This window comes from Manis pentadactyla, chromosome 2 (assembly GCF_030020395.1).
Source record: "Manis pentadactyla isolate mManPen7 chromosome 2, mManPen7.hap1, whole genome shotgun sequence".
Classification (NCBI taxonomy): domain Eukaryota; kingdom Metazoa; phylum Chordata; class Mammalia; order Pholidota; family Manidae; genus Manis; species Manis pentadactyla.
The window spans coordinates 124128910-124153829 of NC_080020.1; the positions used below are offsets into that span (position 1 = coordinate 124128910).

General features: G+C 37.2%; 1 protein-coding gene across 2 annotated transcripts in view; it reads left to right on the forward strand.

Annotated features, from left to right (window-relative positions):
* The window catches only part of CDH12 (cadherin 12), a 996051-nt gene that overhangs the window by 603934 nt on the left and 367197 nt on the right, over positions 1 to 24920 (forward strand). The gene's annotated exons all lie outside the window — the stretch shown is intronic.

Sequence of the window (24920 nt, forward strand, 5' to 3'; positions counted from 1 at the left end):
TTTTACCTTTTAAATAATCTAGAGGACTGTGCAGCAGTAAAGTAACTTGATTTTGATTGAAGTGTTTTGTTGATGTCATATGCTAAAATCTCTGAGTCTAAAAGCTCTGAAGTTCAATTAGATGGAAAGAAAATTTGCAAATGAGAGTTGAGATTTTGTGCAGCTTTCTACTTTAACATTGTTCCTGAGCTCCCACTGTGTGTAAGGATTTAGGACTAACCCCCTGAATATTCTATTAGGGCCCATTGAGAAATTAAAATTTAAATGATAAAGTTTTTCATGTAGTTGTTAGGAAAAATGAACTGAAAAGAATAAGCCACTGACATGATTTATAGTTCTTATACAAGGGAGGGATTTCTTTTTTGAGATAGATGAATAAAAAGGAAAGTAAGGAAAAATCAACTTCTCCCTAAAATGCTTGATTTTGAAAGGATAATTCTTTAGTAGGAGATTAAGTTTAAGTGTTTATGGAAAGGTTGCTCTTTGTTATCGAAGTAGAGTGAATTGAGGTTAAGCTTGAATTCTACATAGTGTAGGCAGTTATCTGGGTAATTTAAATAAGTTGGTCCATATTATTTCTTTTAAACCTATTTTCCCTATAAGTTTATTAAAAATATCTAGAGAGATTGGAGGCAACTTTATTCCAAAGTTAGGTTTAATTACCTGAGCTTTCTCTAGTCCCTTACTTTGCACATATGAATATAGTCTGATGGTTTCAGCCCTAAATTTCCACATAATCAAGAATAGTAAAATAACTCTATCACTTTAATTGTATGTGATTGATGGATCAGCACCCTAAGCATGTTAGCCAATAATAGTAACCACTTACCTTGTTATAATATAGTACTTACACTTCAAAATGATTTTCAAATAATGAAGCAAACATTACTTAAAATATTAGTACATGTCACTATAGTACACAAATTGAATTTCAATAACTGATCTTATGCTAAATCCCAACATAAAAATCTAGCTGCTTTTGTGTAAAGATTTATAATGGCATCTTAAGTGAACATTTTAGAATGAGCCCTCATATTTCTTGAAATAATGATTCTACCTTTCCTTCTATGGGTATCCTGAGATGGGACATTTTACAAAGATATGAGAGCCCAGTTTATATTAATTGGCTATCTTTCTGAAATTCTCTGGAGGACTTTTTAAGGCCTACGTGAATGTTATTGTTCCCCCACAGGAATAAAATATTTTTTAGGATACCCATGCTAGTTGTCTGTCTGTCTTTAGCCCAAGCCTGGGGACAGCCATCTGCCCCTGTCACACTGACACTTCAGTCTCTTTTCTGTGGGGAGGTGATTTCTCAGCTGATTCAAAGGTATCTGACAGAAGTGTGCTGCCTACAGTTACCATCACTGAGTTGTAGGCTTCTTTTTTTTTTTTTTGTAAGCGATATTGATAAATAGGAAGAGGCAGCATTAACCAAACAGGACCACATTTCCTAGTAACACAATGGTACATTGCTTGAAATATTTCTGTGTTAAAGACTATTCCTTGTGCCAAGCTCAGAGTTGCTGGGAGTTTCCTCCCTAGTGAACTTTTATCAGATGCTTTCACTTGATCTATCTGACCACTGAAGGACGTGTTTAGTGTAGAGTGAGATAGTTTTGTTTTGAAATGAAGGCAACTGCAGTTCTTATTCAAAAAGATATACCTGAAGTCTTTTAAGGGGTTTTGCCATTGTAGTTTTTGTCTTAATTTGGATTATACAGGCTAAAAAGGGACTGGAGAAAATCTTGGGTACAATTGAGAATCAGGAGCTGTTTATTTTAGGTAACCCCTGCCTCCTCAATCAAACTTCTTTTATTTATTTATTTATTCTATTATCCAGGTTTCACCTTACCTCTAGATTTTTCATTCATACGACAGTATTATATTTCTTCCATGAGTTCAGAAAACATCTTATAAGATGACTTCACTTAAAGTAGGCAGTTTCAAAATTCAAACCAGAGTCTTTTAAAACTTTATAAAACTCAGCCAAGACTTATAACATGCTCCTCAGTATGTGGTATTTTTAATAAAAGAAAATGGGGAGAGATAGTGTTTAACATGTTTCTTTTTTTTTTAAATTTTTTACGAAGTTATTATTGATATACACTCTTATGAAGGTTTGACATGAAAAAACAATGTGGTTACTACATTTACCCATATTATCAATTCACCCCCCCCAATACCCCATTGCAGTCGCTGTCCATCAGTGTAGTAAGATGCCACAGAGTCACTATTTGCCTTCTCTGTGCTACACTGTTTTCCCCGTGACCCCTCACACCATGAGTACTAAACATAATACCCCTCAATCCCCATCTCCTTCCCTCCTGACCTGCCCTCCCCCACCCCTCCCCTTTGGTAACTGCCAGTCCCTTCTTGGAGTCTGTGAGTCTGCTGCTGTTTTGTTCCTTCAGTTTTCGTTCGTTGTTATACTCCACAAATGAGGGAAATCATCTGGTATTTGTCTTTCTCTGCCTGGCTTATTTCACTGAGCATAATATCCTCCAACTGCATCCATGTTGTTGCAAATGGTAGGATTTGTTTCTTTCTTATGGCTGAATAGTATTCCATTGTGTATATGTACCACCTCTTCTTTATCTATTCATCTATTGATGGTAACATATTTCTTATATGCCATACAGCTGATGTATAAACTTTGTCTATATGATTATATATATAATCATTAAGTCAAAATGATAAAATTGAGGTTACTTACTCCAATTTCCCAATCAGGAGATGCAGGCTGGGAGAGGATATGTAACTGGGTCAAGGGTGTATCGTTGTTAGTGGACTTCTGATTCAAACTCAGATCAGGCTGTGTTTAAAGCTCCTAATCTTTATGCTACATTTTTTTTTTATCACCTCATGTATGGTGACCTTTTCCAATATTTAACATGACACTTAATGAATATTTTAAGACAGCACATCTTAATTATATTACCTTCAGAATAGTCTAATCTTGCTTACTCAAAAGAAATGATTTTGTAAATTCCATAGCCACCAGTGTTTGAAACAAGCATATAATTTGTTCTTTAGGCTCTGAAAGAGCTTAGTGCTCAAGTCTTTGCATCAAGCTGATTCTGATTACTACTGACAGAAGAAGCACTCTACTATATGGATGATCAGAACTGAAATTTACTATCTGTAATATACACATCTTTCCAACAGAGGTAGACATGCTCTCAGGATAAAAATCAAATATAAAGTAGGGATATAAATTCAATGCCACTTATATTGAAATGAGATTAAAAGGAAGTTAAGGAGAATTCATGTTCATGGCAAAAGACATCTACAATATTAGAAAAGATAAAGAAACTAACAGTTGGAATTCAATGTTGGAAAGTGGACAAAAAAGAAAAAGAACAAACTTCAATATACAGAAGTTTATTTGCTCTACTGACTTTATATAAACCTTCCCTTATGTACACTGAGGTTTTTTTATAGTTAATCTGGTTGATATTGTGACAATATTATCTAAACCAAAATTTGGTCCAGTCTATGATAAAAAGGGAGAGATGTTATAAAGTTAGGATTGATGTGGAAAATCTAATATGATTAACTGTAATTTCTAAGTACATACAGAGATGGTAACTAGAAATTAGGTTGCATATGAAATATGATCACTTATTATGCTCCAACATGTTTACACACATTTTAAAGAATAATATTATAGCAGATTCTGTGAATAATAGATTCAATAATAAATAGAAAGATGATAAAGAAATGTATATGTATAATCTCCAACCACCAGCCAGCTTACTTTCCATTCTCTAGGTTTTATGGTAAGCTATTGTCTTATCCTTGTTGTGTACAAGAATAATAGGAAAATAAAGTATATCTAGATCACCCCTTTTATTACTATTCCATGATCTATATAAAGCAGTATTTCAGGGGAGCTTGTTAAGCTGAGTGTCCACAATGTTTAGGCGTCCCCATCCAGACAGAAGACCCTGTGGCAGGGCCCCACTGGACACAGCAGATTTGACCAGAAGTGAAGCGTAAGACAGCCATCTCTAAATGGCCATTGGCCACCATGTGGTCTTACAAAAGAACCATGCCAACAGAGGATGCTCTCTGCTAGATCACAAATATCTGACTAAATGACTTTAAACATGAAATGTGGATAACCAACAGTTAGTGGGCAGGAACAGACATTGAAAAACAGAGATTAGAGTCTGCAGAAGCCACGAATAAACTGATAGCATGAGGTTGGTAGGAAGGCCATAAAAGAGGTTAATTTCTTTAGGTCAATTAGAAGAGAGAAATTTTCCAACTTACCATAATGGCTGAGCACAGGAAGGAAGATTATTCACTAGCAGAGGGGCAACAAGGCTGTGTTATTGCGGGTGTTATTCCAGACATGCTGAGCAGTGGCGAGACTTTTCTCTGTTTTCCACATTTTTCGCTGTGGTTTCAGGCCCATTTACCAACTCATGCTGAGCACATCTGTGTTTCTTACAAACTAAGATATTATAATTGGCTCAACATCATACATATTCATGTAGTCATTGTCTCAGTAGAAAATGGATAAGGCAGAAATGTGTAGTAGACTATGAGTACAGGTTTTGGGTTCAGCTACCTGGGTTCAAATACCATGGTAGACACTTGCTAGCTCTGTGACCTTGGGTAAATTAGTTAAGGTGTCTAAATACTGTTTTTATGATTTTTTAAATGGAGCTAATGGGAGTACCAACCTCACAGCAGTGTTGTGTGAAATAAAAGAGATAATTGATAAAACATACCTATTGCTTAGGTGCTCAGGAAATGATAGTTGTTAGTATAAACAAGAAACCTTGTTATTAGTCCCTCACCTTATCAAGCAGAGAAAATTAGGAACACTCTCTCCTTAGCAACAATACACACTTGGAACTTACCAGCGGCTCCTGAAACCACTTCCTGACACTGTGTTTATATTACTGCATTTGCATTTAGGAACATAGAATTTTTTCTATTGGATTGGTTCAGATGACTGGATTTTTCTTGAGAGAAAGTAATGCAATAGACAGTTCATTGAAAAGTCTCCTAATTTTGTTAATGGCAATTTGTATCCCAAATCAAAGTTGAATAGTTGATCACAAAGAGATTGTAGATCCTGCAGAGCTAAAAATATTTGCTCTTTTATCTTTTACAGAAAAAGTTTGTTGACTCCTTGTTTAGAAGAGAAACTAATTCATGTTGCATGACTTTTTATTATGAGCATAATAAATATTTGGTGGAATATTTTTAAAATATCTTGAAGATAATGTCTATTTCCAGATTGATTCAAGTTTACTCACTGTTATCCACTAACTCATCCATATTTTACTATAAGATTTAAATCCTCTAATTATAAATCTTGAAGAGTTATCAATTACTGTATATAAATATGTATATGTATAGGCAGAAACATTTCAAATTTTATATATTTATTCAATTGATTCAAGTAATAAGCATAGTGAAACTATTTTCTGCAATGGAATTTATTATTTTCCATCCTCCAAGCCGTACATTCTTTTATTTTGTTATATATAGGAATCAATGGGTATGTGTCTTAAAGCAGCAGATTCTTAGACCTTGTACGTGGACTACTGATTTAGTACGTCTGAGAAAGGACCCAGGAATCATAATTTCAAGACATTATGCAGGTTATTCTGATAAGATCAGAATTTTATGAATATTGTCTACTTTATAATATTTTAACAATTTCCAAGGTAATTATAATATTCAGGCCAGCTTGAGGATGGCTGCTGTGGACCCAGCAACTCTGTACTTGAATGGACAAGCAAATGATTTGAGGCCCTTGTTCGATGGTTCTGGAGTGTGATCTGAGATTCTGCATTTCTGACAACCTCCCAGGGATCCCCATACTGCTAGTCAATGAGAAATGCTGTTCTCATTCTGGCCCTGTGGTTGATACAAAGGTGAATAAATGTTCAAGGATCCACGTTAGGACATGATTTACAGACCATCTCACTGGTGTCAAAGGTTGATAAAACTCAAGAAGCTCTTCCCATTGAAGAAGAGAGATGGGAAATTCTGAGCCAGGTCAAAATGGAAAAACATTCTTTAAAAATATATTATTGATTCCCACTTAACTACTCTCAAAATGTAATCATTGGATATTTTAGAAAGCAATGTATTTAGGTGAATATCGCTAACACATATAATTCTTCGCTCTTCCCAGTGTGGAGGAATTTTTCGCTTTAGCACCACCTCCTATCAGAGTTCAAAACTTCTCAGCAAGTGCTGACTTTGCAGACACCCCCAGAATGCAGTCCTAAGGCTTCAATATTTAGCAGTTCAATTTTGTTCTTCTCCCGTAAAACTAAATGGCAAAGATACTGATTTCAGCTCTCTCCTCTGTTTAACCTTTTCTCTTTTCCTATTTCCAATGGCCACATTTCCTTGTTATTGCTAAAATCTGCTAAACATTAAGGGAAATACCACTTTTCATTAATATAGACAATCATCTTGAATAATTATGTTATCATTTTAAAAATTATAAACCTGTCACTTCTTATTACTCTTCCAGACTTTTTTTTCTTTTAGAATGCTTAACAGGACACTAACCATACACTTTTTAATTTATTTGATTATTTGTCTCCCCACTTCCATTAGATTTTAGAATGTAGCTCCATGAAGGCAGGGTTTTTGTTTTGTTTTGTTTTTATTCATAGCTGCAACTGGTGCCTACAATAATGCCTGGTATACAGTAGATTCCAGAAAATATCTATTGAACAAAGAATGAATGGGTATTCCAAGCTAATCAATTAATTCCATGGTCTGTGTGTTAGGAGTAAGGCAAGCTTCTAAGTAACAATGGTTTTACTCTAGCTTGAACTGTGTAAGATTCAAGAACATTTCTCAAGGGCTTACATTCATCCACTTAATTCACTGAGTAATTATTGCACCTGTTAAGTGTCAGGGACCCTGCAAGATGCTAAGGACACTTGTTTGAAAGCCCTAGTTCCTATGCATAATGTACTCTGCCTGTTGGTGGGGGAGTGGATAGAGAAAGAGCAGGTACATTACCATTTTACCATTTGTTGTTCACAGAAGACATGTTGTACAGAGTGTTATTAATGCACAAAGAGTAGCTCCTGACATAATTTTGAAGGACCATGAGATATATGTCTGAGAAGTTTCTTGAATTATAAAGTGAAGGAAAGCTTGAATTTAGACAGAAGAGATCATAAGCTTCTAATAAAAGTCATACTGTGTGCAAAGCCACATAGATATGATAAGAGTTCTTGACACCCTCCTTGACCACACTAGTTTAGCATGGCATGACAGTGGAATGTTGTTTGTGAAAGAAGGGACAGTTTCACATTTGTCTGCATAAGGCATTTGAACTTCAACCCAGGAAAAATGTTGATCCCAGTAAAATATAATAGGAGAGAAAATGTGTTTCTGGTAGGGCTGAAGGGAGAGAGAGTAAGACACTCTAAAAAACATACATAAAAACTCAGATGTAGGACTTGGAACCAAAAAAGAGATTGAATGAGCACAAGTTTGGCCAGGTTTGTACCCATATGTAACTTTTCAGGGACTCTGTTGAATGATTAGGTAACAAATCTATTTCAGTTTCAGAGTTTAGGGAAAATGGCAGACTGGATGGCCAGATCTGCTAATATTGACATGGAAAAGTGTCCCCATTCTCCTACCTCCTGACTATGACTAACAGAAAAGCCCACATTTTTGCCTCTATTCTTGCTGGATAATCAACCTCAAAGTGAACTATTCAAATTCAATGTTACTCACATTCTTAGGAAGATAACATTTTGAGCCTTTCATTCCAGAAGTACAATAATAGGTGTTTACTCCATTTGGCAGAAATTCTGCCTCTGTTGTGCAGTACTTTGTTCTAGTTGTTGTTCACTGCAGCTGAAGTTAAATGGGGAATGCCATTTACTCAGTTTTTTCTTGCCATTCTACCCAAAATATCACTCCCTTTGTTTCTCCTCAGCATCATCTGATATTAACACTTATTAACACTTATGAGTTATCCCATGGGACCATAAGCTCTGTGAAGACAAAAAACCTTATTTTGTTCACTGCTGAAGCCTCAGCACCTATATGAGTTTTTTAGCATATAGCTAGTACTTAAATGTTATAGGAAGGAAAGAAACAGGGAAGGAGGCACAGAATGGAGGGAGGAAGAGAGGGATCAAAATATCTTCCAGTCTTAACCCCCAAACCTTTCCACTCAACCTCTCTTGTCTATTTCAGCCTATGGCACCATAATCTAGTCAGTGGGCTGTTAAAAGTCTAGCCTTACCACTCCTCACACCTTACACATTCAGTCAACATCTGGGCTTTTCTATTCTGCCTTCTAAATCTCTCTCACATGGATTTTCCAGTGTGACCCCAAAATTTCACAACACCTTCATCCATTACTTAGAGTCTCTATATCATATTATTTCTCTTGACAAAAATAATGCTCTCTACTGCCAGAAGATTGACTTCACTAAATGCAACCTTGATCACGTTACTCCTGTGTGCAAGGCTCCCCTTGCAGTGTGCCCCTCTCTTTTAGGATATAATTCAAACCTTCATGAGGCATAATTTGCTTGCAAGGTCTGGATGCTGCATCCTCTCTAGTCTTGCTTAAGCTCCAGTGATTTATTTCTCAGCCATCTTTTGGTTCCTTATCCCTGACATTTCCTGTTTGCTGCCTGTCATATTCACTTGACTCTCTGCCTGGCTAGATCTCTTGACTACTTCATCCAAATAGGTTTTGGTCCTTACCAATCTAGTGATAATGTCCCTCCAATCAGTTTCCATTACATATTTCATGCCCCTTCCACCCCAACCACAGAACTAATTGTATCTTTTAATAATGCTGTATTAGATACCTTATGATTGCAGGCTCTCTATGCCTGTCTTATACACTACTGGATTCCCAGTGACAAATGCTAACATACATGAATCCTTCTACAAATGGACAGTTAATTCCAGTCTCTGAATTCAAGAACAATCATTTATTCATAAGCTGCTTCTTTCCACTTGGACAGTTAAATGCCTGCTGTTCTGAATAGAATTTTGCTCCTCCATGTCACCTTTATGAAATGTCAAAAAACACAAAAATATGGTAACAGGTAGATTCATTCAAAAATTTGCCATGCCTGAACCACTGAAATTTGTTTAATGTGTTACATCTTATCCACCTTATGCACTATGTAGATATCTTATCCTTTAATGAACGGTAAAAATTGTTCACACACGTCTGGTAAAGGTCATCTATTTTCAATCAGTGCTATTCTGTGTAATAACTGGGTGACATTTCTCACCCATTTGTGATCAATGGGCATGCATATTTTAACTTGACAGTCCATTCTCTCTAAAAGTACCACTCTTAATGTTTCTTATTTCATAACTCAATGATATTTACCCCAGGGAAACTACACTAATTCTTATTCTTGGACTTTTTTGATTTTCAGAGGAAAATAATTGGCAGAACAAGTAGTAGAAATTGGCTATCCTTGAAAATCACTAGTCAAAAAGCACATCCTGAATATTCTTTGATGTCTCATGTTTCAGGAATGATTGCATTGCTATATTTAATATTACCATAATTAAACTGTAGTTTATTACTTGTCCTTTATATGGGATGAAGTAAAATACTCTAAAAATCAATATAGAGTAAACAACAGCATTAATTCTGGGAAGTATTTCTCTCACAGATATTTAGAAGCTGCCTTCCCTGGAACCATAATCCTCAGAAAGAAATTGCAATCCTTGCAGAAACCACAGTTTGGGTCATCTGGGTCTAGGTCTCTGGATTTTTCTAAAAGCCTTCACAAGGCACAAATGACAGTGTAAATAGCTTGTCAGGAAAAGAAGTGATTTTTAATGCAGATACACCTAATATAATGTTATTTATCAGTGCCCCCGAAGGCAAACATCTGAAAAGCAGAGAGAAACATAATACCAAGATAAATGTTTTGACTAGTGTCTAAGAAGAAACATAAAATTTAGATAAAAGAGAAATAGTCGGAAAAAAAAGAATAAACAGGTTTAATATCACAGAATTCTGTATCTACTCTTATAATTAGACATTAGGATTTTTTTTTTTGTCTACTGAATGCTAAACCATTTTGTGTTTAAGACATTTTAGAAAAAAAGGGTGGAATCACTCATGCTCTAGTCTTCAGACATAAGGAAGAAAAATCCAACGCAGAGTTAGCAGCAGTGAGTGCAAAGTTAACACAAAACCTTTTAGGCAGAGTAACACAAATGTCACTCTGATTTCTCTGAAGAAGCAAAGCTTGTTTCGTAATGACGGTTCATGTTACCCTTGGTCTTGATCAACCTACCAATTTATAAGGCGGCCAGCCCTTTCCCATCCCCCTCTCTCCTCTAGATCTTGGTTTAATTTTCACAAGCTGGCTTATCTACCCCTCATGACCAAGTAGCTACACACTATGGACATAGAGCCTCCTTACTGGCCTCTGTGCATCTGTTGTAATATTATCCTGCTGAAGAAGCTTGGTGACTGGTTTGCATAGAAGCAATAAACTTAAAACTGTTTTGCTTCCCAAAGTAGTACATTCCATCTCCAGAGGAACCTGACTGGGAAAATTAAATGCTGTTTCCTTATGAATACCACTGACTTACCAGTGGGACCCAGGCTCTGCACCCTCAGGACTTTGTCGCTTCCTGTGCAATGGATGTCTAGGCTCATGCAGCTCACCAGCGTCCCCCTTTGGACACATTTCAGTTTGAGGTTACTGGAAGACCATCCACTCTCTTTCCTTTAACCCACACCAAAAACAAAAACTAGCCCCCAGTTTCCTATCTACTGCTTTGCAGGAAACTTCTCAGGATTGGATTTTACAACCTTGAAGGCTGGTAAAGTGAGTGACCCTGCTAGTGTTACGCTCCTTGAAATGTCTTATAGGTTTTGCATTCCAAGAGGAAATTCTAGAATTAAAATCATTTTTGTCCACATGGAGCCACTAACAATGAAAGTAAAAGATATCTTCACAACTCAGCCTTGTGTTTTGTATATAAACTACTTGCTAGATATTGCAGAGTTGTTAAAGTAAGGTAGTAATAAAAAGTAGAATTTCCATAAGGCTTGGAGCTGCTTAGATAAATCTGACAAGAGCGTAAAAACACATGCAGGTGAAACAAGCTTGGCATTTAGGTTGCTAGATAGAAGTTAAATAGCAGAAGCCATTTGTTAGGCATTATGCTCTTTTGGCATTAGTTATGATTCGTACATAAAAATAAAAGTATTGAAGAATGTCAGAAATGCCTGCTTGTTATATTTTTCTTTAAATAAATTGTAAGGTAGCATAACTTTCATCTATTACTCTGTTCATAAAAGATGCTGGTTTGGTGTGCAAGATGCATTTGAAGCCTAGTTTCAACCTTGTAGCAGTTATATAAAATGAAAGTACAATAAGAACAATAAAATGTTATAGCATCATTCACCTAGCCAACATTATGGGAGCATCGCCTGAGAAGAGGTACAAAAGGAAATATTCTGAGGTGCTGGGTTTCAGCATGTGGATGGTGGTTACATGGAGATTAGAAAGACAGATAGGTAAGTAGATAGGCAGACTGACACAGATAGTAAGATATTTAAATAATTAAAACATCTATGCTACATAGCTGGCTAAGAACTTTGTTGTAATTCTAAATAAATAATCTTTTTTTCTTTTCAAATGAGATTGAGACTGAATTTTATTGTGGAGGAAATAATATTTACTTTATTCAGTTATTTTTATCATAATGAATTTTGTTCCACCAATTTTCAAGTGAAGAGCACAATTTTCAAATTGTGCACAGACACATAAGAAATGAAGATGTGTGAGAGAATTCTCTGCAAAAAAAAGATTTACAAACCCAAAATCCATACTTGTTTTGATACTTTATAAATTTTAAAGGTAATGATTTTGTGTAGAAGACTATCCTGAGAGAGTTTGAAGCAGAAGTGAAATAATTGCTTCAAACATTTTACCGTACAGATGAATTTTAGAAAAAAGTAACAATAACATCATGATTTCTGAAGACACTGCAATAAGGACACTTTACCAATACATGACCTTGTAAAAAGCAATAAAAGCCAACTTAGAGTAAAACAGAAGAATTGCCTAAACAGAATAATAGTAATGCTCCTGAAACGATCTTCCTGAGCATCTCCCTGGAACTCTTGTCAAACCTACATTTCCCAATATTATTTCCATCCTTTAAGCTGGAGCAATAAAAGCCCTTGTGTAAGAAATGCAACTAGCAGTTTCTCACCAATTAATTTCTTATCATGATATATTTCATTGGTTGGCATTAAGAAAATGGGGCTGAACCGCTCTGAGCACTAAGGTTTGGTAGAAAGATCTATCACAGGAGACAACCAAAGGGAGAGAAGAACCGGCAGGAAACTACAGGGTATCCCAAACACACAGGTACTTGAGAGACAGAGCAAGAACAGAGGCAACAGGAGAAGGGTTCAGAGAAGCCTAAACTAGGCTGAGGATGCTTCCAGAATACTCTGGCCCTGATTTGCATGGTAGAGTAAATTCCCTTATTTCCTTTGCAGGTATCCATTTTTATGGGAACGAGTAAGGGGATTTTGAAAGCTGTGTAAAATCTTCCACCTACTTAAGGTCAATTCAAGTGACTATGTATGTGGTCTGCCTACAAGATGCTACTTGCAATGGAACACTGTAGATAGCAGTAGAAAAATGCTAATGTTTCTCTCCAAAATGAATGAAAGTATACATGTGCATATATGTACTTGTATTAATTCATATACACACACAAATATATATGCATGTACATACATATTCACATATTCTTTCCACAGTATATGTGTAACATGATGTGTAAAGTGAGATGCATCATGTTCTTATTTATACTCATTTAATTCCACTTGACATCTACAGTTAAATCATGATCAGTATGAATGAATACTTATTTTTTGTTATTACTAACACGTTAACACAGAAAGCATGTGTGAATGTGTGTGTATGAGAGAGAGAGAGAGAGAGAGTGTCAGAGAGCGAGCGAGATCCCACCGAAGAAAGATCAAGCATTTATCCCCAGGCTTTTATTCCCTTGTGTTGAGCTAAATTCAGGAACAAAAAAGTAAGGGAGAGAAACTGCCAGAACATGCTCTGTTTTGCAGAGGATCGTGGAAGAGGAATCCTCATAGAAAACAAATTTGGTGGCAATAGAGTGAGAGTCAGCGGGCTCTTTGCTCCTTTGTATTTAAAAGGAAAAAAATGCACGTTTTAATATTTCCTCATTGATTGTTTCGAGAATGAAATGATATAAAGTGTGACAAAGCACCTCTCAGAGTACCTGATGAACAGTGATTGCTCAAAGCAAAAATAATAATTGTTTTTCCTTTGCCTGTCCCAACCCCCATGGGGTCACCTGGAAGCACATCCAGGGCAGCTGAAATGTGGGGAGTTGTAAGGGTTGAAAAGAGTGGCTTTGCATTCAACATAATTGAAATTTCAACCTGACTCCACCTCTTACTACTTGTGCAGCTCCAGGCAATTTTCTTTACTTTTTAAGGCCCAGGTTTCTTTCCCTGGAATAATACAGATAATATTCATGATCTCAGAGGTTTTTCAGTACTGAGATGCCATAATAAATATGCTCAGCAAAGGGCATGGCTGGTAGCAAGCACGCTGCCACTGTGGATGTAATTGTCATTACATTAACTGGAAGGCGCGGGTCCCCATATTTCACTGGCATGCTGATGTATTACTCAACCTCTCTAGGTTTCAGGGTTATCAGAATCTTTGTCCCTGATTCAGGTTGCACCTTGCTCCACAGAATCTCTAATAATTTCCATCTAAGAAAGTTACTGTTTACCCAGAGTAGGGAAAATTAACTTTTATTGAGACTAAAGACAACTCAAATGTCGAGGCCTGGAATAATAAAATTGGACCATATTTTCATCAAGTACCGCCTTTATGATGGTGCAGGACCGACTGCCTTGATTGCTGCACCTGAGCCACTCAAAGGCTCCCCTGGGTACTCGTGGAGGCCCCCAAAGCGCTCTCCCATGCCTTTAGGAACAAGATTTCTTTGTTTCCCCATCTGACCTCCTGCCTTCTGCCAGATGAAACCACTACTGCTGAGGTCTCTTGGGAGATGGCAGCTCCTTCAAGCAGCCCGGTCCCCTGACCTGGTCTCCGTTCCTCACACAGTTACGGCTACAGGGAAAGAACACTCTCCTTCCCTTTATTACTTTTTACTTCCAGCTTGAGCTTGGGCTCTTCACTGAGGCCACCCAGCACATGCAGACCAAGTGGTAAGGTCTTTTTTTTCGTTTCTTCCACAAAGAGAACTAATGACAGGGAGTAGGACACAGAAGGTGTAAATTCCATGCTAGGCATTGTGTCAGCTTCCAAACCGACAGGCCTGGTACCTGAATGTGTCATCTCTGTTAACTCCCACTGTCATTGGCCAGGAGTCAGCTTGCTCTTCCCAACCAGACTGCATTCAACCAGTTCTTCTGCCACAGAGACCAGGGCTCAGCTCCCTTGAAGGGTCAGAGACATGACTCCCGATTCCATCCTAGGCTTTCATTTTAGAACCCTCATTTTTATCCCCAGATTCTAACTCTTGTGAGAATGTCTGGGGTATTTCAACCAAGAAAAATATATCCTTCATCACTTCCACCTGTTGAGCTCTTCTTAATAGAAAAATTAGAAGACTATAATCCTACATCAATTCCATCTGTAGGAGTCATTCTTAAATAACACCTTGTGTAGGCTGTCACTCATCCGGTAAGTGGAACTGCACCAGTGTTCTTATTCATTGCCTGCAGTGGAAGGGTGTGGTGGAGTCGGCTGGTCCAGTTAGCAGTCCACATGGATTTTGTTCCTGGAAAACAACTACATGAACAATTGTACAAACTGGGATCTCCCCAAGAACATGTGTAACAAATCTGGCACCTTAAATAAATTTGTATACATACATAGAAAAGAAAATCAAAGTAGCAATGACCTGAACAAGCCTGGCTTTAATCTCTAGTAATAACAAAATAATTATTAGCTTCTTATTCTAAGTTGTACACATTCAAGAAACAGGTTGACATACCATCACAGGGGCTATGATTAATCCACCTGTAATCCTCAATGCCTAGGAAACTGGCCAGCAAAAAGAGGGAATAAATAAATAAATATGTGTTGTCAAAAGCATAAAGGAAATGGGAGTTTTCCCATCAACTAACATTTACAGGTTCAAAAAAACAGAAACTACACTGAAATTTAGTTTCAACCAAGTTGCGCCAACACATTTTGTTATGTTCTTGGTTTGAATTCTTAATGTGTTTTCTCAGAAACATTAAGCCAACATTTGGAAAGTCATAATACTTTCAGTTCACATTAGACTTTACACATATACAATTGGTAAGAATATTTACTATTCAAGAACAAACAATAACTTACAATTTATGAGTCAACTAAGCTAAAATATATTTGTAAACCTACCATTTTCCCGAGCATGCGTGTTTGGAACCTGAGAGCCTTCCCCAACGGTGATAAGCCCCCGACCACTTCCTCCCTGTACCGTGCTTCCAGCTTTGCCTCCTTATTCCTCACCTGTGTCATCGCATCTGTACATTCGCTGTTTCTCTCTGAACCTCAGACCCTTATTGTTGCCAAATCTCAGTGACATCTGCAATATTGTGACTTCCATTCGTCTTTTCTCTTTCACTCCAAGTTTCCCCAGCTGTCAACTTTGTAAAATGTAAATTGAACCTTGTCACTTCCCTGCCTAGAGCCAACATTGGCTCTCTGTTGTCTATGAAAGGAGTCCCCGTCTTTCTAACATGGAATGTGAGGACCCACCCTTGACCTCTCCTGTGCCCTGTCTCCCTCGCCATTCCTTTCCCTGTGCATTAGTCTTTAGTCACTGAGTTACCTGCAGTCTCATGAATAAGCATGCATGCACACACATGCTCACAAGCACACACAGCCCCTAATGGTGCTCCTGGCCCTCTGTGCCATTTCTCCATGCCCAAAATGTATCTACACCTCTCTTTCTTACCCTTCTATTCCTTCATAGTTTTTCTGGCTAATTCCTGTTCTCTCTTCAAAACGTAAAACTGGTGTCACTTTCCCCAGGAAGTTCTCCCTGGTTTCCAGCCTTCAGCCTAACTGATTATCTCTTTTACTACATTTGCCATATTTCTTCCTAAATTCTCTTTATGGATTTGTGTTACCTGGTAGATTATAAACTCTGTGCCGGCCCATACTGTCTTAAGTTTGTTTGTAGCCTCGGTGTCCTATACTGCGTCTATACATGTTAATACTTGAGTACTGATTTTGCTATACATGAACACACATTTGAAAATGTGTGTTATTTAAAGAATATTGACATATATGGTGAAGTTATAAATTAACATTGAGTAATGAATCCGGGGACCTCTCTCATCCCTTGTTGCTCATTATACCTGTTAGCCCTTTTTGAATTAATACCATCGTGATTCATTGATTTAATAGTGCAGTGTCCCTTGTGTGCCAGAAACTGGGCCAGATTCAGTGTAACCACGAGCTAAAATGATCACCTAAAAGGCATATCAGTAAAATGTGGGAAGTGTTCTGAAAGAAATGTGAATGGTGCCATGGGGGTGGCCTGGTTCAGACCCAGGGAGCCTCCTTGGAAGAACGGTTGCTTGTCTGAGGATGTGCAGTTAACTGGCTAGAGAGGGAAGGAAGGCAGTGCCAGGCTAATGGAAGGCTTCACGTGATGACAGGTGGGATGTTGGTCTGCGCAAAGGATCCAGAGAAACCAGGGTGAGCACGACAGAGAAGGAGGTGCACAGATGTATGAGAGAGACTGTGACAATTTGGGGGGAAGTTTGGAAATGGGGAGGGGAAATATTATGTTGCTTAAATCATGGAGCTCCCCTCATGATGGTGATGGAGAGAAATAAGTGGAGCTGAAAAATATTTAGAAAGAAAAGTCAACCTTATTTGATGACAGATTGAAGTGTAATGGTTGAAGAATGAGATGTGAGAGGAACAGGTAGGAAGCCCAACTTTCAGAGCTGGTGGGTTCTTTCAACGTTAAAGAGGTGGAGTGAGATGGACCAGCAGAAAGGAGAGATCTCACAGGTCTGCTTTGGATTGTTGATTTTAGGTGACTTTGAGAACCAGAATTCTACCATCTGACGTTTTGAGAAGACAGGCATGGACAGAATGTGAAAAGAGATGAGAGAAGGAACTCATGGCCAAATCTGAAGAAACTGTCACATTTGTAGCTCTGTGCAGACAAGGGAGGGGAGAGGGGGTCATCCCCAGTTTGTTTTTATGTATGTGTTTTTATTATACCGTAAACTTTGTGAGAGAGGTGGAAAAGGCATTCTTTTTTAATGTGGTCACATTTCATCAAAACTACGCAGCAGCCAAAGTGGGTTCCTTAAAAAAAAAGGCAAAGAAAGAAAATATTCATGTTAATTGAATTGAAATGAGTCCTTATCATCCAACAAATCACTTTAAAAATGAAAATTATCTGAGTGTCAATATTTTTTTTTTTTTAAATACACTCATTGTCAGGGAGAAGTGAAGGATATTGTTAGTAATTCTTTGCTTTTAAAACTAATTCCCTCAGTTTGAATTAATCATAGGCCAGTGGTCATCACCCGGGACAGGTCATGATGACTCAATATGAGGATTAATTATAAGTGTAATCATACCCGTTATCTAATTATTCAAATCTTAATTACGACTCTGCTGGTCCAATTAGTCAGAACACAAGGCTAATGTTAGAGATGGCTGGATACTCAACATCTGTGCCTAAGTGAGAGGCATCTGTTGCCAGGAGGTGAAGCGATGGAAAGTGTCAACTCACCAGCTGTGAAGTGAGGAAGCCATAGAAAAGCACAGAGTAGCTGGTGCAGTGGTTTAGCAGCCTGGGCTGGAGGGAGGTTAGCAGAGGATGCATGTGTACTCTGGGACATTTGTGATCACTTGGGAGGACCAAGATTGCAAGCCACTGCTTATCTCACTACCAGGTGCTGCCACTAAAAATAGAAGAAGAGATAAAAATTAAGCTATAAATATATTACTCTTCCTTGCCCTTCAGAGGCAGATAAATCTATGAAAAGAAACGAGTTAACAGTAAATTTTAAATGAATGAATACATTTTTATGAATTTATCAGAATCATTTATGGCATCTAACATTTACTTGATCCACCTTATGTCTAATAAAAGAAACAGAGTTAGACAAATGAAATGTCTTCTTATTACAAACATAAATAATAAAATACTAATCGGTGCTATTGATTTTGACTTTAACAGTATATAATATACAATATCGCAGCATCTGATTTATTTACATGCTGTTATTGATTTTGACGATATTATATGGGAAGGATTCTCCTAATAATACTATTGATTTTAAACATGTTTATTATTAATATTTATCAAGCTTTCATGTTGGTAAAAAATCTTTATTGAACTCTAATCAATTGTTAGTGAAAGGGAAATGGTGTATAAAGTATGACAAAACTGATCAGAACTTTAAATACATCAACTTTTGACCCAGCTGTAGATTCACTTCCGCTTGGGCAGTGTCTCAGGTTCAAGCTTTTATTAATTCACATTTTGGAATCTGTGAACAAAAGAGCGTTTATGGTTATTGAAGTCAGAAAATGTTAATTTACACAAAATGGATATACATCTTGCTTCCGAGTGTAACAGAAGCGATTTCAACTTTTCACATTGGTTTCACAGAAGAAAATTACATTTCAACAAAATTAAAAGAGTTTGGGGGGCTTTTTCCGCTTTACATCTCTATGCTCCCTTGTTATTGAAACACAATAAGAAACCCTGTTAGTTCTCTGCTACTGAGCAGATTGCTTTCCACAATTATGGTTTATGTCTTAATGGGGATAGCTTCACATTTGGAGAATTATTCCAAACCAGCATTGCCTCCCGATGCTGTGCAGAACAGCACCCTGCCTATTTTACAAAATCCATGCCTCCCATGCTGCCTCTAAGGAAAATATATAAATAAATGCTTGCCAATCTTGCTTCTGAGAGAGTTTTAATTGAGGATAATGAAACATCCCTGGCTCCAAAATGAGAGTGTGATGGCCACAAAGCCCTTTAAAATGCTAATAGGCAGAAGACATTTATAGAATTTTTGTGAGATTATGCAGCATAGTAATAGTGTAGGTAGGTGGCAATTTGTCAAATTTAGCTGCAATGATCAGACTTGTTTTTCCCTCTTTCTATTTCCGATGCTGACTTGAACGAAGGATTTAGGGCTATATAAAGTCGGCATCTTCACCACTAAGCATCCTGCCCTTTCAGCTATAGGGCAACTGCATACCACCCATTAAAAGAGGGGACAATGACTAACAGGAACCAGAACCATTAATTATATGTGATTGAATGTTTCTAGGTCCCCCTTCTCCTCATTTAGATGTATTTCACTAGCAGAATGACTCTCTCACTTTAAATCACAGTGGCAATGTGGACGGCTCAAGTATACTTTAAGCAACTTGCCAGTTCAAGTGGGTCACCTCAGCTGTAAGACTCAAGCTCAGGAGTGATGAAGCATGGTCCTGCTTCAGTAAAATGGAAGAAGGAATCGCTTTGGCAGAGCCTAGATCTGGTCTGGTTGCTAAATGTGTTTTTTTTTTCCTGTCTCTTTTTTTTTCTCCTTCAAGGTCGATGTTCTTAATTTTATTTGGAGTCTATCTTATGTGACAGCACAGGAAGAAATGTGGGCAGTCCAGGTTAATGGGTTTGGGGGTCTAAATGGGCTTCAAAGAGAAGGGACTCAGACCTCTTGAGATTTTCAGCTACCATTCACAAGTTTAAAAGGAATCTTGAACTAAAAGGCTACTGTTACAGTGAAGGCCAAAGCTATGAAAGGCAAGAAAGGAAGACTTCCAGCTGTTTACTAAACATAGGAACCCCTGCATTTTCTTTGACTGGAGTCCAGCACAGAGGTGTGGTTTGGAATGATTTCCTGTTGCAGCCTCTTCTGCCTCAGGAATTTATAAGTGGGATATTTTCATTTCTGAGCTGAAAGTGTTGGTCTCTGGGGTTTGAAATGACTAGCCTCTTTCCCCACCTTTCTCACCTGGCAGCACCTTAGTCACCACCTGCCAAGGTGCCAGGCACTGGTCTGTTGTTCCTGGGGAGCATCTCCTGTGCTTTTGTGAGTGCTTCATACTAGTAAGCAGTCACAAACCACATGCACTTATTTGCAACACCATTTATTAAAACAAAACCTAAAAAAAAAATGTTGAGTTAACAACCAGAATCAAAAATTGTATCCTGGTGATTATTTTGAATATGACTTTCCTCTTTTCTATTATGAAATTCCCAATCTGAATATCTATTGCGCTTAATACATTTATATTTTAAATGAATTAAAATTTCTGGAACATTTACACTTGGAGTTTATAGCATCCCCAAAACTGTAGTTAAAATTATTTTCTTCAATAAATTTACTCAGTTGGATAATTTTCATAAATAGTTCTTGTATTATTAAATACCTTCCTTAACATATCTTTTTTCTATCTTACTCCAAGCTGAAAGGTTAAATATCGAGTTTCTATCAACTGCATCATTAAAAGTTAATTTGTTCCCTCAAAGTGTCTCATGCAGGTCTGTAAAAAGCTGTATATCGTACCCCAGAGTGGCTGCTTATCTCTCACACAACTGTAAAAAAGATACGTGAATAGATTTGCACTTTCTTGATCTACAAACATTCAGCGAAGTTTGACTGTGTTTAGAGGCTGACTTCCAAACTTTTCTCTATGAAATCAAATAATTAGAAGTGGACAAACAACTTGGTATTACTGAATTTCATTTTAAGGTCTTCACTGCATGACAATAGTCATTGACTTTTGAAAATTCCTTGTATGTATGTGTTTTAAATTGACTTTGAAAGAGGCAGTTTTACTTTTGCTTTAATTTCATACTTTATGTTTAAGAAGGCGGTACAAAATTAAGATTCCTAATAATGTTAGGCACTTAACTCTGCCAGAGAGATCCTACTCAAGGACACTGAAGGAGAGAAGATTCCCCTCAGGGGATACCCAGGTGAATTTCTATCAGGTGTATTTAGAACCAAATGAGTGACTCAAGTGTGTTTCGTCAACATGTTTTGGGAATGAGGAATGTGCCCAATTTGACTAGAATCTCCTACCTGTTGCTATAAAGTCCCTCCCATTATTGAGTACTCGTGTTAGTGAACATCAAAGAGCATTTTCTTCCTTTTGTGAGTGTTAGAACATACAAACAGTTGTATTTAGATGAAAATCTCTTTTGCGGAATGAATGTAAATGGATCTGATCCCTCAACACCTCCTTCATTTCATATTTCAGTGATAGACTATCAGTAAAATTCCAGTTCCAGTATAAAATAAAATGCCCTGCTGCATTGTCAGATTTTTTTTCATACAGCATTTTCACTTACTTTACGAGTAATGAGCACCAGCATTCTCTCATTTATATACCTAAGTGTGCTTGAGAAAAGGAATGGTAAATACGAGATCCATGATACATTAAAAGAGACATACTGCTAGTGTCAAAGGAAAGATCTCTTTGATTCTGTAGTACACAAATATTTCTTCCAAACAATTTAGGATTCAGATTATATTCCACTAGCTGATGTGTGCCATTTCAGCGAGAAGCACTTTTCTAATAAGCCTTCATATATACATTATAGAGAAAGAGGATTATTTTGTTCTTTTTTACAGACAAGCAAATGGAATATTTCATTTGCAAAGAATAGGAGGGAGAAAGAAGATTTATAAGTAAATGTCTCAAGATAAGCAGTGTTAATAAAAATGACAAAACAACCAAAAAAACACTTCTTGAATCCCAACGATCTAGTAGGCATCATGCTAGTGAAACTAGACTTTAAGAGAAAATGTGAGTTGGCTCCATTTCCAACTTGGAAAAATGAGGAATGGTTGGGATTGTGACATTCATGGCAGAGTAATGAGCATGGCCAAATGACACCTTAACTGTCTAGTCCTGCACATGTGAAGCCAGTGGGGACCTCTAAGTCAAAAGAGGGTTCCAGAAGATGTTCTGTGTCTTTTCTGGGGGGGTCAGGATTTACTGTGTTCGTCCTTGCGCATATACATATATCCAAAGCAGCCACTCTTCATTTGCTTTGGGCCATTAGTTGTGCAATTTTTAGGAATGGAGATTTTAAGCCCAAAGAAACTGTCTTGCTATAGCTGTTGAGGAATGGCTGGAGTAGAAGCTCCAGTCAAAGGGTGTTTATGGATATGAAATTATATTCTATGTTTAACTTCAGCCCAGTGGAAAGTGGGCATTGTAATTTTTTTATTCGTAACAATTATACAGCATACATTTTTGGAAAAGAAAAGCTATCTTTAGTTTCAAAAGCAGAGGATCTTGTTTACCAATCCATCTTATTATTTCCAAGTTCAATTTAGGATCCCATCAAGAACAAGAATGTTCGTTTCAGCTCTTACGCATTATTATATGCTAAGTGTTGTAGCTATGTTGTCTTGCTCATCCCTCCTTGAAATCTTGAGTAGGCATTGTTGCCCATTTTTCTAAATGAAGAAACTGAGTTAAAAGATGTTCAGTTATTTGTCCAAAATCAAACCTTTAGTGATTCAGAGTACTGGGTGGTCAGTCAGACTTTGGTCTCTGTGATTCTAAACTTTGTAGTTTTTAAATCACTCAGCTATTTACACTCCCTTTCCAAAACAGCCATCCTTCATATATTAGTCAGAACAGTTAGTGGTTCTTTCTGTTCTAGTCATTGTCACATAGTGTCCCCCCTTAACTACTGAGTCCTTTTTTGGATGAGGAGTGATTTCTGATTTAACTGCTTTCTTTATCCTTTCAGTTTAACTACATTGCAGAGTGCCTTTTGGCCTTCTGAATTGCTAACATTCCACTTGATCGTCAGTCTGTTCTGTTTCGCTCAAGTGCTTTAGTTTGTCCTGTGGGTTTGAGTGAGAGTCTCCCTGCAGCTTCTCCATGGTACTAGTACCATGGCCTCACAGGGGCAGGAAGGAGGGACCTCGGTGACTAGCATACGATGTATTAAACGCTATGTAAGAGTAAAATTCTGAAGTTTCATTAATCTTTATAAGACAAAAGCACCCATTTCCTCTGCTTTCTGATCTAGCTATAACCGTGTTGCTCTTTCTTTTCACAACCAAAAATATTTAGAGTAGTTTGTACTAGAATTTTCTGGTGCTTTCTGTCCCATTTACTTTTGAACTCAATGAGCTTCATTTCTACACATGTAACTCCAATAAGGATACACTTGAAGATGCCAGTAAGAAATTCTAATGAGCAAATATTATGGAGAATATTTCCATTTAGTCCCCATCTAGATTCACCACTCTGTTCTTAAATGTCTCATTTTGCTAGTTTATCATTGCCCAGCTCTCTCCTTGATTTTTCTTCTACACTTCAGCCATTTCTTATTCATTCCCTTGGGCTCAAATCTCTCCATTCTCCTTCTAAATGTGATTATCCTCATGGCTTAGTCTCTTTGTGTTGTCAGCCCATCCCTCACTTTGTCTGCTGCCAGCACCAGTGACACCCAAAATCATTTCACCAGTCCATCGTTCTCTTTGGACAGCATGTCCTTATCTCCATGTCCTTCTAAACTTCTGCATATCAAATAACTAAGATTCAGCCCTTATAAAATAAAACTAGGAATTCACTACAAACTGTTCCTTCTCTTCCACACCTAATTATAACTTACATGGCCAGTCTTTGCTCATGTGGCCTCCCTTTTCTCTGATCTGGCTCGGCCAGTCAGAAACAAATCCTGCATTAATCGCATGCATATTTCTGTTTCCTTGTCTCCTCATTAACAGAGCTGCTCTTGCCTTAGTCAATATCCTTCCTCTAAGCAAGAGTCTAGACATTAAAAATAACCTCCAAACTAGTTTCCCTATTTTTTAAAATACTCCCACTCCTTCAGTTTCTCTTATTTTCCTGCTATGTATAATTTCTAAAAACAAACAATCATGTTCCTACCTTCCGTAATCATCTTGAATACCTTTCATTCCAACAGATTAAATATTTATTTCAGATAGGTTCCTATGGACAGAGATAAAAGCAAGGCTAGAAAGAAAAAAAAATTCCAAACAGAGGAAACAAATTAAATAAAATCCTTTAAACAGGAAGACTCAGAAAATTCTGAGAGATGAAAAGCCAGTATATTTGAGTGCAGAGAACAAAAAGGATCTTGTAACTGATTATTCAGGGCTATACAAACCCTACGTCTCGTCTTTATCCTGAACTCAAAAGATATCAATTGAAAGGTGAAAAGGTAGAGAGGAAAGTGGTATGATTAGAAACCAGATTGGAAGAGTCCAGGGTGGATATGGAAAGACAAAAGTAGAAATATTAACAGGAAGAGATGAAGACAGCTTGTGATATGAGAATTGTAGTGATTACAGAGACAAGTGGCAAGAATTAAGGAATATTTTAGGGAGTAGCTTCTTAATTCTTAATTTGTGCTTAAAAATTTGGAGGTCCTTTTTAATGAATTGAATGGAGGAAGAGAAGAATCAGAGAGGCAAATATCAAGGATGACTCCTGGGGTCTAATTTGTCGAAATAGATGAATGTAGGTACCATTCACAGAGAATCGGGGACCAAGAGGGCAGGTATTGAAGGGAGAAATAGGGCTAGATGATGATATCTGTTACTGTGTACATTAGATTTAATCTGTCTCAATAACATAAAATATGATGATGTCAAATAATATATGGGAATACTTGAGTATATGAGAGAAAACTGAAAATTTCATACTTTAAATAATCATATAAGTAAAACAGAGACTGAAATACAAGTTTTGGAGACATGAACACACGTAAGATAATTAGAACTATAGACATAAATGTGATTATAGGGAGAGAATACAGATCTCCAAGCCAAACATGAGTGTTCAAGAATTTCATCATCTCATGTCTTTACAGAAGATGATAAGCCTAAGAAG